Source organism: Phyllostomus discolor, chromosome 9 (genome assembly GCF_004126475.2).
Source record: "Phyllostomus discolor isolate MPI-MPIP mPhyDis1 chromosome 9, mPhyDis1.pri.v3, whole genome shotgun sequence".
Classification (NCBI taxonomy): domain Eukaryota; kingdom Metazoa; phylum Chordata; class Mammalia; order Chiroptera; family Phyllostomidae; genus Phyllostomus; species Phyllostomus discolor.
In genome coordinates this window covers 80,113,720-80,127,874 of record NC_040911.2, presented here as the reverse complement: position 1 = coordinate 80,127,874, position 14,155 = coordinate 80,113,720, and the positions used below count along the sequence as shown (strand labels likewise).

Sequence of the window (14,155 nt, the reverse complement as noted above, 5' to 3'; positions counted from 1 at the left end):
AAATTTAACAAAACAAAAAAACTTCAGAGCACAGCTAACAAGGGTAACCCAGTTTCAAGGTAAAATGCTTTGTACTACTATGGGTCAAATAAAACCTAAAAGTCACTTTAATTAATGTTCTGCCCAATGACATAAAAAGCATATTCCAAGTACCCAATTTAAATCAGGTTATTTGCTGAGCTTAAACTAACAAACACATAAAAATAATTTACCAAAGTAAATTATTTGCCTGGCCAGTGCGGCTCAGTTGGTTGGAGTGTCGTCCTATAGACTATCAGGTCACAGGTTCAATTCCTGGTCAGGGCACATACCCAACTTGTGGGTTCAATCCTGAAACCATTATTATTATTAGTAGTAGTAGTAGTATTAGCCAAAGTAGTAAAAGGTAATCGACACTAATAACAATTATTCCCTCTCCACAATAGTGGAATGAGTACCCAGAATCATAGCCCCACAGTGGCTTTCTTTAAAATCTATCAAGGCCTGCCCTGCCCCAGTGATTCAGTTGGTTGCAGTGTCGTCCCCATACACCAAAAGGGTATAGGTTCAATACCCAGTCAAGCCACCTACAGCAGGCTACCGATTTCTATTTCTCTCTCACATCGATGTTTCTCTCTCTTTCTCTCTTCCTCTCTCTCTCTCAAATCAATAAAACATATCTTCGGGTGAGGATTAAAAAGATAAAAATAAAATTTATAGAGCCCCAAACTAAACCACCTCAATGACTACAATCATGAAAACCTCCTTTGTACCTCACAAGTTGTGTCAGCCTTCTGTCACTGTCTTGGTTTGTGGACTTACTCTCTTAAGAGGAAGAAAATTAAAAAATAAGAGCCAGATAAAACCTGGATTTATGAGGGGGAACCTAGGGTTGGGGGCAAGGTTCCATCTCAGAAGCTACCCACTGAGAACCCTGGAAGAACGGTCCTTTAGAGGCCACACCCTCAGGCCCCACCTGACTTGGAAGTATGATGGGCCTACGTTAAGGAGGAACTAAGGGCTGAGCTGCTCCTGAAATTAAAGGCCAAGACCTTCTGTGTTTCTTGGAAGCCTAACCAAATCCTAAGAAAACATGCCCTCCCATCATCAGCACCTAGTATTTCCTAGTCCAAAGCACTCAACAGCTGAATGAATTAATCACTAAGAGTTGTCCCAAAGGGTAGAGTCCCCCTGAGTACAATTCATCTTTATAATCCCAGCTCTTAGCACAGAATAAATACTCGATAAATGTTAACGATACACATTTTCCCAAATAGATGGCAGTAAATGAAAACTACACAGAAAACATTAGTGCAAATGATTCAAGAACAATCCGTGGTTCATGAGCCTGAGACTCACTTGCCCCATAGCAACAACCCTGCTCTGAAGGTGGAAGAAAAGGGCCCCTGGGCCAATAGTGCTGGATTACTTAAGAATCACCTAAAAATGGAGTCAGGGATCTCAACCATGGGCTGCAGTGAACACGAAGTTGCTGAATAGACACGGCAAATATTCCTGGACCATCCGTGGAGTAAGGTGGGTAGGGAGGATGACTCCTAATTAAAAGTAAATATTTTATGGTGCATAAAATAAAATGTACAAGTGATAAAACAAAACAAATGTTAAAGAATACACCCTGCCTACAGAAGACCACTTCAGTCTCTTCTAGAGACTGTCCTGAAGGCCCTCGGTACAGAATAAACTCTATTCCCCAAATAAACACTAAATTCTAAAAAAAGCACTTAAATCCAGCCCAAAAGGTTGTTTACTGGTGGTGTTTTACACATAGTCCGAGTAATGAAAAGCAATGGCCAATCTATGTAAATAAGACTCACCAACTACTCAGTTAGGAGAAAGGTAGTCAAGTATATAATAAAAGGTCAAAGCAGCTGACATTGCTCTGGGTGGTGTGGTTCAGTGGATTGAGCACCAGCCTGTAGAACCAAAAGGTTGCTGGTTCCATTCCCAGTCAGGACACATGCCTAGGTTGCAGGCCAGGTCCCTAGTTGGGGGCATGTGAGAGGTAACCAATCAATTTATTACACTGATATTTCTCTCTCTCTCTCTTTCTTTCTCCCTCCCTTCTCTTTTTTAAAAGTAAATAAATAAAAAATTTTTTAAAAAGCAGCTGACATCTTGTCTGGTTTGGAGGCTTTCAAATACAAAGTCACCAGTGATCTTTGTTTTTCTTATATGTTGTAGGTATAAGATACTGAGGTTGGTATCATCCAGCAGAAATCTCTTCCCCAGACTTTACTTAAATAAAATTACGACAATACCTTAAGACTAATCATCCTCACCATACCTCTCTTGCCCCAGGTACCATCTACTGGGACCACACTGACCTACAATTCCTGGGTCTTAGCTCAAGAAGCCTCCTCCTTCAAGAAGCATTCCTGGGTTAGCTACCATTCTTCCATGTTACCATGGCACATGGCTTCTTTGTCCAGCTCCCTGACCAGGCAGGAATAGAACTGGAAAGGAACAGTGTCCATCACAGAAAAGGCATTCAAATATTTGGAGAAAACCTAAACATTTTTCCATGGGCCAGTTAGTAATATAACACCTGAAACAAAACCTAACCCGTCATCCAGATTTATTAAAGGAAATCATGTGACTGGGGCAAAAGAGGGGAGAGGGAGAAATAGTGAAGCAAAAGGTATAGCCCACAGGCCAGAATTAAAATATAAATGTATATTTGAGAAAACACAAGTAGAATCAAGCTGGGTTTTACTGAATTTACTTCTACTGTGTGTGACTTAACATCATTTTTTGTGTAAATGATTTTTTTATTTAAATACTATTTTTAATATATTGATCAGTTATTACAGAGGCCACTGAAAAGCTACTTTTATATGTAATTTTAATAACATAAAAATGTGCAGAATTGACTGCTTATCATATTCAAGATACAAACATGATGTCATGTAACTCTTATCAAAAGTATGGGAAGGACGATTAATAAAGGGTGGTTTTCTAAACTATGGAGAAAGAAACGCTGATTTACCCTTGGACAAAAAAAGCCAAGGGCAAGTGGCAAACACAGCAATCATCTTCAGAGCACAAAAGCTGCTCCTATTCCTTCCTGGACCAGCAGAACAAGGCTCTGAAGATGAGCAGCCAGATAAATCTTGAGAGGTCATGTCTAAAGGTCATGCTGGAGGAAGCCAAGGGAAGCAAGTCCCCATGTACTGTCAGGGAATAGAGAGAAGGAAGATTCCTCCTCTTCCATGTCTCCAAATGACCCCTGATATTTGATCCTACACCCACCACCCCCCCCCCCCCCCCCCCCCCCCCCCACCCCCGTTTCCAATACAAGGACTGCCCTGGGTGCTAAGGTAACTTCCAAGGGGTGGTTCCTCCCTGCTAACCTTGCGCTCCCCTCTGTATTGCCCCAGCTCCATCCTCCGATCAGCACAGCTGATGGCTCCTTGGTCACCTCTAGCTACTGTTGCCATTGCTGCCCATGTGCTGGGACAATAATTTCAAATAATCATTCATTCCACACCTCAAGTTCATTGTATTGTCAGACCTCTCCCTGAATTATTCTTCACATCATACTATTCCTCTTTGGCATGTTCTCATCCTTTCCTCTGCCCCAGGGGTCAATGTCAAATTTCCTTCTGTCACCTAAATGGAGAGGTCTAGCTCCATCTTTCCCTTATCTCCTAACTACCTAATACATCTGCTCAGTTTTGCTGGACTTTGGCACATTTACTTACTTCTACAACCACCTGCCGTCTTCCTACTGTCCGGAAGAAATTCCATTTACAAATCTGTTCTGCAACATCCTTTTTCTCCTCACCCTAACCCCATGGCCCCCTAGTCCAGTCTACTAAGAGTTCCATCTCCTCCTGGCAGACTGTCCCAAGATAAGGAAAAGGAAGTGCTGAAATTTCACCTACCCAGCTGGATTATCTGATGGCTGAAGAGTGGGTTTGCTTAAACTGCACTACAATTACCTGGGGCTGTGACGCTGTAATTATTTTCCTGATTAACACCATATACACAGCGATCAAAGTAATCTTTTCCCTGACGTTAAATAAACTTCCCACACCTGTATGTTATACATACTCTTTTCTACAAAGAAGCGCATTCCTCTTAATTTATGTGTGTGTGTGTGTGTGTGTATCTATTCAATATAGAGTGGGCAATCACTTAGAGTCCTGTGCCACAGATGTATTGCTTTTTTGCTGTCTGAACCTGAAATTTTTACAACCCCCCCAAACTTAAAAGATTAAAAATAGATGTATTCAACTATAAGAGACTCCAGGCTCTCCATCAAGTTTGTTTAACCTATGTTCCTTTTTGCTTTTCCTCCAACCCTTAAAATTCTTCATAGAACAAAATGTAAAATAAGCACACAGAACGTTGGAAGTCCCAGGACTGGACCTTACTCGGGGAACAAGAAGGTAAATGAGCACCTGAACACCACTGATTTTGACATTTTTAATTGTTGTAGATCAGGTGTTTATCATCACTCTTTCTCCCATATTTAATGAGGGGCACAGCTTTCAAAGAGGTGTATAAATGTTAATGTTCAGCTATTAATATTTAAATAATGTCTGACAACACCAAGAAAGACTTCAGAGATTTTCTGATAGCCCACTGGGCAAACTTGAGCCACAGGTTCCCTACCCACCTCATAGACACACACACACATAATCCATATATTTGCAAAAAACCAGACACATGGCCCCAGAGAGGAGCACACACTGTCACAGATACACACACAGAAACACACAGAAAAACACTAATTCCCCAAAGCAAAGCTTATATACCAAGAAATGGTCTTACCTGCAGAGTGAAATCATACTCTATCCACGAAAATATTCTTTAATCAGCACCCTACCCACTAATTTTGTGCCGGCGTCTCCACAAGGCTGGGATCTTTCTAATGATCAGCATGAGACACTTCAGGTGCTGAAGGAATTTCAGCTTTTATAACCCACATGCTTGCCAAAATTGTATAACCATACCACCTGGTCAGCAATGCTATCTATTTGTGTTACACAACAGCCACCGCCTGGTAACAAGTGGTTACTGCATGCCTCTACATGGCTACTTACCGTGTCTCTGTCTCCACGGGGCAGGCTGGATATTCTATTGTGGAAACCAAACAGCTGCTGGGATTACATTTCTCAAACCCACACAAATAAGGGAAATTAAAACCTATCTTTCCAAATCCTTTTGTTCAGACAAACAAGTCCACCCACACTGGTTTCAGCTTCAGTGCAAAGAGGGATTAATTTTACTCCCTGGTAATTTTTCATTTCCCCAATTGGGGGCCCAAAGACAAGTGTTTACAAGGCTCAAAGACTTCCACAGATTAAAAATAGATCTCAAGGTATGAGATCTATTAAATGACAGAAAAAGCCAACAGATCACTGTGATCCCAACTGGACATGGCATCTGGTATGCAGGTACCAGCAACGGAGGCCCTAATGAAAAGTGAAAGTGCCCATGAAGACACATAAAAAGGCAAACACACGCTGACAATTTCATATCAGTAAGAGAGAAGAAGCCACACCTGTAATCAGACTTTTGCCCTTTCTAGTCCTGATCCAAGGCCAGAGCTTGCCAGAAACGTGGGAGAAGGCACTTCTGCCCTTTGGGATGTTCTGTGAGGACAAACCCCTGCCTCTATCTCCCCAACGCCTGACTGCACTTCCAAATCCAGACAGGGACCACAAGGCTCAATGACGAACAGACGGGCAAAAGAAGCACTACCAGCAGCAAAGCATATCTTAGAAGATGAGGTCTCTGGGATAAAAGCAGAAGAGGAACCAGGACAACTCCGAGAGAAAAGGAGCTCAAAGTATTATTTATTCATGAATAAACTTAAGGAAGTCAGCAGTGAGCATAACAGGAAGATGCGACTTGACTGGAGGAGAAGCTGGAGAGAAGGCTGAAAGCCAAATGCGTCAACTGTGCACAGGCAGGAGATTCACCACCACAAGTGCCCAGAACACAGGTCACACGTAACACACCCAACCCATCAGGTCAACATGCCCAGACAGACCAGAACACCCCTTGCTCCTAAGTCAGCCAAGAGGAAAAACCCAGCATGTAACCTATGAAAAAATTACTGTGAGTTTTTGTATTCTGAACAGAAGAACTGTATCAAAGATGTTCTGCTAAATCACTAACCTCAGAAAGATTCTACTGCAGAAACCAAAAGATAATTTCAATTTAGAACAAAGGAGAAAAGAAAAAACAAAACAAAACAGTTGTTTAAAAAAAAAACAGGAGGAAACAAGTTCAGACAATTAGATAAAATGGAACCAAGAGACAATAAACTGGGGTGGGGAAGAATTAATTGTAAGGAAACTAAATTAACTTAAAAGCAACAAAGAGAAGTGAAACTAGAGAAAACAGTAGAGAACTGAAAGGTGGAGCACAAGCCTGAGAAACTCTAGTACTGCCAGAAAGGCAGCCACCAGTTCAGAGATGAGAACCCTGGAGGGAAAAAAGCAAACAGCAAAGCCAAGATGTGAATAATCGGTGTTTCTTCACTTGACTTATCAGAAAAACAACAAGGAAGCCAGTCACATTGTATGATTCCACTTATATTATAAAATGTCCAGAAGAGGTAAATCTAGAGAGGCAGAAAGGGATTAGTGGGGGGCTGGGGTAGAAATGGGGGACCAGAATGGAAAATAACTTTTAATGGATTTGTGATTTCTTTATGAGATGAAAAAAATCTAAAATTTGATTGTGGTGATGTTTGCACAAGTCTGATATACCAGAAGCTACTGAACTATAGACCTTAAATGGGAAAACTTTAAGGTATGTGAATTATATCTCAATAAAACTTTGTTATAAAGAACAAATGGAACAGACTTAAAGATACAAAAGTATAGAATAAAAAAAACTATTCTGAGATTAAGAAAAACCTGGGTATAGAGATTTTAGGGACACACCAGATTCAAACAAAATCAGAGAGAATAAACCTATAAATTGAAGATATCCTAGCAAAATAATTTAACTACAGGATTAAAAAGTCATAGAAATATACAGGGAGGAGATAATGTCTGGTTTACTCAAATGGTAGCAATAATTAAGATGAGCCCCAGGATTTTCCAAGGCAGAATTAAATGCCAGGAGTCAACAAAAAATGCTAATCTATAGAGAACTAAAGAAAAGGTTTTCCCCCAAAATTTTATACCCAGACAAGTCGACCTTCACATGGGAAAGCCAACAACTGCAATGTCAGATATGCATGGGCTGAGAAAGAAAAGGGAGGAAGGGGGATTGAGGCCTTATTCTAACCACAGAAGAGGCAAGATTCAGAAAGGCCACTAATATACAAGGCTGCAAATAATGTAGGCCAACCAAAACCATCAAGATTGGGACAAAATTAAATAAGGAAACTAAATTCAGTTACAAAACCGAATGCATGTGTCAAATTATTCTGTAAGGACATGCTATATACTGTAAAATTGGTAATTCGTAATAATAAAGCAGAACAAACCAGAGTACATTAATAAAGATTGAAGATAGGGAATAAGATGCTAAAGCCTCTCTCCCCAACAGACAGGAATGGAAAAATACCACTAGGTCTTAATGCTGACAACTGGAGAAGTGGGTTTTTTATTTTTATTTGTTTTACTTAAGACAAAAAAGTTAATAAATGAAAGAAAAATGTTTTTTACTTAAAGAAAACCAATATTAGAATTTAAAACAGACTTCCAGCCAAGATGGAGGCATAAATAGACACACTGTGCCTCCTTGGACAACCAAAATAAGGACAACAATTTAGAAACAAAATAACAACCAGAGCTGACAGAAAATTGAACTGTATGGAAGTCCGAAAACCAAGGAGTTAAAATAAGACACATTCATCCAGATCGGTAGGCGGGGTGGAGTCACACAGCTGGGCAGAGAGGAGTCTCAGCACAAAAAGTGGTGGGACTGGGCGCGCAAGGTACTCAGGGTGCCCAAGACGGCCGTGGGCAGACCCTGGGCTCGCAGGCAGCAACTGGCAGACCCTGTGTGTAGAGTGGCAATGGGCAGACCCAGAGAGGCGGCAATTGTGAAGCAAGGCACTATGTGCCAGGCAGCTGGCTGACCATGCAGTCCCACATTCGCACGCAGATTAACCAGACGAAACTGGGGAGCAACACAAACCACTCAGCCCAGGGTCCCAGCCTCTGGGAAATATGGCCTCAAAACACCATTGAAAACACCTGTGGGGGTTGAGGCACAGGGAGAGACTCCCGGTCTCATGGGAGAGTTCGCTGGAGAGATCCACAGGGTCCTGGAACGTACACAGGCCCACCCACACAGGAATCAGCACCAGAAGGGCCCAGTTTGCTTGGGGGAAGCAGCGGAAGGGACTGAAATCCAACAGAGAGCAGAGCAAGTGCCATTGTTCCTTCTCAGGCCCCGTCCCCACGTACAGAATCACAACCCAGCAACTGAGTTGCCCCACCTTGGTGAACACCTAAGGCTCCGCCCCTCATATGTAACAGGAGCAACAAGACCAAAAAAAAGGGCCCAAACAAAAGAACAGATCAAAGCTCCACAGCAAATACAACTAAGCAACCAAGAGATAGCCAACCTATCAGATGCACAGTTCAAAGCACTGGTGATCAGGATGCTCACAGAACTGGTTAAATTTGGTCGCAAATTAGATGAAAAAATGAAGGTTATGCTAAGTGAAATGAAGGAAAACGTACAGGGAACCAATAGCGATGGGAAGGAAACCGGGACTCAGGTCAATAGAGTGTATCAGAAGGAAGAAAGAAACAACCAAACAGAAAAGAATGAAGAAATAAGAATTCAAAAAAATGAGAAGAGGCTTAGGAACCTCCAGGACATCTTTAAATGTTCCAACATCTGAATTATAGGGGTACCAGAAGGGGAAGAGGAACAGCAACAAGTGGAAAACTTATTTGAACAAATAATGAAGGAGAACTTCCCCAATCTGGCAAGGGAAATAGACTTCCAGGAAATCCAGGAAGCTCAGAGAGTCCCAAAGAAGCTGGACACAAGGAGGAACACACCAAGGCACATCATAAGTACATTACCCAAGATTAAAATGAAGGAGAGAATCCTAGAAGCAGCAAGAGATAAGGGGACAGTCACCTACAAAGGAGTTCCCATCAGACTGTCAGCTGATTTCTCAAAGGAGACCTTGCAGGCAAGAAGGGTCTGGAAAGAAGAATTCCAAGTCATGAAAGGCAAGGACCTACATCCCAGATTGCTCTATCCAGCAAAGCTTTCATTTAGAATGGAAGGGCAGATAAAGTGCTTCTCAGATAAGGTCAAGTTAAAGGAGTTCATCATCACCAAGCCCTTATTTTATGAAATGTTAAAGGGACTTATCTGAGAAAAGAAGATAAAGAAAAAAACATGTATAGTAAAAGGACAGCAAACTCACAATTATTAACAACCACACTTAAACAAAAACTAAGCAAACAACTAAAACAGGAACGGAACCGCAGAAATGGAGATCCCATGGAGGGTTAGCAACAGGAAAGTGGGAGGGGAGAGAAAGGGAAAAGGTACAGAGAATAAGTAGCATAGATGGAAGGTAGAAAATAGACAGGGGAAGGGTAAAAATCGTATGGGAAATGTAGAAGCTAAAGAACTTATGACACATGGACATGAACTAAAGGGGGGGAATGTAGGTGGGAGAGGGTGTGCAGGGTAGAAGGGAATGAAGGAGGGAATGGGACAACTCTAATAGCATAATTAATGAAATATATTTTTAAAAAAGGATTTAAAACAGACTACAGAAAACAAGCTAAACTTGTAAATTAGTTCATTATTTATTCTAAAAATATTCTTAGATGTATCAAAAAAATAAAAGTCCAAAGACAGACTTTTCACAAAGTGAAATCAAGATAAAGCAACATGCCCTGGTCAGGTGGCTCAGCTGGTTAGAGAGTTGTCCTGATACCCCAAGGTTGCAGGTTCAGCCGCCCTGTTAGGGCTCATATAAAGAGCAGCAACCAATGAATGCATAAATAAGGGGAATGACAATTCGACATTTCTCTCTGTCTCCCCTCTCCCTTTCTCTCTAAAATCATTACAATAAAAGATAAAGCAATATTAATGATGCTTTACTATTATTTTTTGAGTGTCAGACAAAATGAATCCCTGCCAAAAAGTATGATAGGGAAAAGATAGTCATTTTATACTACTAAAAGTACAAATTCACAACAAAAGTATGTCAACTTTTATGTTCTGAACATTATATTTCATTGAAATAAGGACCATAAATGGCTGGCAGTATACAAGAAATGACCAAGAGTTCATAAATATACCTGTCTCAAGGACACGAGGAGCAAGAGGGCTATGCACACAGACTTGATCTGCACATTTATTTTATTTTACATCCATTAGAGAATCTGGCCAATTCATAAACATGGCTAACATAATAGATATCAAACTTTGCACCCCACAGGAAACAAAGGTGTTTGCAATGGCTAAAGAGCATTTGTAGAAAGTGACCATCATGCCAAATGAAAATTTTAGCCCCGAAAAAAAGGAACATTTATATTTCTCATTGCCTGACTTTATTGCCAAAAAGAGAAAAATAGTTACCAACCAAGACAGCCTAACAATTTCACAATTTTAAGCCCTTCTCCCAAATAACTGCTGGGTCAAAGGTGGAACTGAAACTATAAAAATACTGTTACAATGAAACAAGAAAGAATATGCAACAAAATACCCTAAAGTACTAAGAAAATGTTTTAAATTAATTTGAGAGACAGAGAGAAAAACAATCACTTGTTGTTCCACTTATTTATGCATTCGTTGGTTGCTTCTGGTATGTGCTGTGACCAGGGATCAAACCTGCAACCTTGATATACCAGGATGATGCTCTCTAGCCAACTGAGCTACTTGGCCAGGGCAAAAGTAAAAAAAAAAAATTAGAGAAATTAGCTAGGAAATAAGCAACAGAATTGACAAATTTAATAAATGCATCCAAGGGTACCATTAAACCTCCCAAGGCCATGGGGGATAGAGGATTTCCATTCAAACTACACAGGGCCCAGGTAGCTTCCCAGGCAAACATCTCCAAGCCTTAAGGAACAGTTACTTCCTATGCTATTCGGACAGTTCTAAAGCACTGAAAAAGGACAAAAAGCTTGTCAATCATTCCAGAAATCTAGCATGATCTTGCTTCCAAATTTAACAAAGCACAAGAGAAGGAAAAAAAACTAGTGTGTATTACAAGTCACATCAACAGTGTGGGATCAACAGACATGGCCTTTCCCTGTCCCAGGACTGAGGGCTGGTCAGAGGGCCGGTGGCCAGAAGGAATGTGTATTGTTTTGGGAATGGATTCTAACTCCCTCCTTACCTCCTTTTGGGAGCAACTTCTTGTCCTATGACTGCTTCTGGACCCCTTTCACACACAAAGGTAATGTAGTTTAGAGTCACATGTAGGACATGTATCTCCTTTGTCTGGGATGCCTAATAACAAGCCTCAGACTGGAGGAGGTGTGGTCTCTCTGGCACTGACCCGCCACTATCAGTGCACTCCCCTGTAATGTAAGCAATAAACTGCATGTCCACACCAGGTGGGATTTGAGTATCATGAACACCTAAGTAGCTCCCTGGTTTGAGGCTTCTGTACTACAAGAAGGAAGAAAAAAATGTAAAATCAATGAAAACCAGAAAGGCATATGATAAAAATCAACACCAATTTTTGAATAAAACCCTTAGTACATTCCAACATAGAAGAAAAATGTCCTCAGAAAGAATCCCTATCTCATGCCAATAGCTAAGGAGATACTTTTACACTGAACAGCCTGGAGGGAGCCCATTTAAGCCACAAACAGAAGAGAATCTGAGGGCCTCTATCACAGAAGACCATGCTGGAAGTTCTAATACAATAAGCAAGAGATTTTACAGTTCAAATAATAGAAAGGGAAGACAAAAGAATTATTCACAGGTAATGGTTCTGTCTACTTAAAAAATGAGTTTTTCTTTTAAAAAAAAAGCACTAGAATAAAATACTTCAGAAAAGTAGCCAGTTACAAAATGAATACAGAAAAAACATTGCACATAGGAGCATTAACTCACATGGTGCCCCCCTTTGTAAAGTCCTGTAAACATGTGTAAGTATGCTCAGAAAGCAGACTGTGTACCACATCAAGCAGTTTACAGTGGCCTTCTCTGTCAAATAAGACTATAATTGTTTTTTCTTTGTGTTCATCTGATTTTCCAAATTTTAGTTGTGTCCTTCTTATTGTATTGGGAAGCAAAACTAGCAGTACCTCAGTTCTTAGTATCTATATAAGTTTGGTAAATTTAGGACAAAAAAAAAAAGTAAAACAACTAAACTACTAAACTTGGCCAAACACAGAAAAAGGTTTAATTCTTCAGAAATAAATTATGCATTTCAAAATGTCAATTTTGATTAATGTAATCTCTGATCTATGTTTTCCCTTTAGGGACAAAATATAAACTATGGTTTTTTAAAAGGAAAACATCTTCCACATTCAGTGATTATCTATTTCTGTCTTTCCAAATAAATCAACAAGGAGATTTAGGATTATTGGATGAACAAAAACTACTCAGTGATAAACCAATCTAAGGAGGAATAAAATTCTATACGCACTAAAAAATAGAATTGGAATACATTTTCATTCATATCCAACTTATTTCTGACTATGTGTTGTTTTGATTCACATGGCAACTTCCCTATTTCATTAATAGAAGTACCAGAGACCACTAGGTGTCTCCAAGTGTCTTCTCTCATTCAATTAAGAATTAACATAATAGCCCTCACTGGTGTGGGTCAGTGGCTTGGACATCCTCCTATAAACCAAAAGGTCGCTGGTTTCAATCACAGGTCAGGGCACATGCCTAGGTAGCAAGCCTAGGTCACATGCCCTAGGTACCTAATAGGGGGCTTGCAAGAGGCAACCGCTGATATTTCTCTCACACATTGATGTTTCTCTCCCTTTCTCTCTCCCCCTCACTTCACCTCCCTTTAAAAATTAATAAATAAAACCCTTTTAAAAAGAAGAATTAACATCATAAAAACCATTGATTTTAATTTGATACATGACCAACTAACTTCAGGCAACATTTCCCAGCCTCCCTTGCAGCTAGATGCGGCCATGTGACTAAGTTTTGGCCAGTGGAATGTGACTAAAAATAAGCATGCCCTCTCCTTTCCCTCTTCCCACTGTAATGTCAAAACAACAACAACAACAACAACAACAACAACAAAGGAGAGAGAAAGTCTGGTAAGACAACACTTTTGGAATAACCCCAGTTACTAAATTTTCAAAAGAAAATGGATCAGTTTCTAACCTAGCTGAATGTTATTTTCCATGAAATGGAAGGATCTTAATAAAGGGTAAACATCTGGGTAAGATCAGTAAATTCACTGTCCACTTTGACTATCAAAGACTCATTAAACTGACTTCTCTGGCAGACACTTAAAAGGATGGCCACTCATTCATAATCTCAAAGCACAATGCAGAATGTATACTGACAGCACTGGCCAGAATTCAGCAATCAAAGTACAAACAAGCTTATCCAACTCTGAAAGTAAATCCATCAGGAACAGCATCCTTCAAACTTAAGATACACATTACAGGGTGTCCTGGTCAGCACCATGCAAACGTATACAAGGGACAATAGAAAAATGGCACTGCACTGGGAATCCAGAAGCCTGCACTATATACAATGCATGGTGATGTAAGTGCAGGAGAGTCATTACCCAGTGGGCCTCAAGTGTCTTGCTCTGTAAAATAATAGTGTTGGCCTACATCTATGGTTTTTGCACCTCTGTTTTTAGTAATGGAACAAATATCCTTGCGTTAAATCTTTTTTTCCCCAATATTTTATGTATTTATTTTTAGAGAGAGGGGAAGGGAGGAGAAAGAGAAGGAGACAAACAGCAATGTGTGGTTGCCTCTGGTGCCCCCCCTACCAAGGGGATGGGGGTGGAGTGTGGAGAAGACCTGGCCCACAATCCAGGCATGTGCTCTGACCAGGAATTGAACCAACAACTCTTTGGTTCACAGTTCTGCACTCAATTCACTGAGCTACACCAGCCAGGGCTAACTTAAATCTTATTGAAAGCCTGGAGGGGGGAATAACTACACAATAGGTGGATGATATCATTAAAATATGGACTCAATACTCTTTTGCTATAAAATTTTAATACATATTTTCCAGAAATAAACAAAATATCCAACCA

General features: G+C 40.4%; 1 protein-coding gene across 4 annotated transcripts in view; it reads right to left on the bottom strand.

The window, feature by feature from the left end:
- Nucleotides 1–14,155, bottom strand: part of SLC23A2 (solute carrier family 23 member 2) — a 121,261-nt gene that overhangs the window by 77,602 nt on the left and 29,504 nt on the right. Inside the window, exon 1 of one of the 4 annotated variants that reach the window (XM_036009589.1) lies at nucleotides 4,777–5,686. The exons of the other annotated variants lie outside the window; for them this stretch is intronic. The gene's annotated coding sequence lies outside the window, so the exon portion shown is untranslated. Of the gene's footprint in view, nucleotides 1–4,776; nucleotides 5,687–14,155 lie in introns of those variants that run through there. 4 annotated transcript variants of the gene reach the window in all.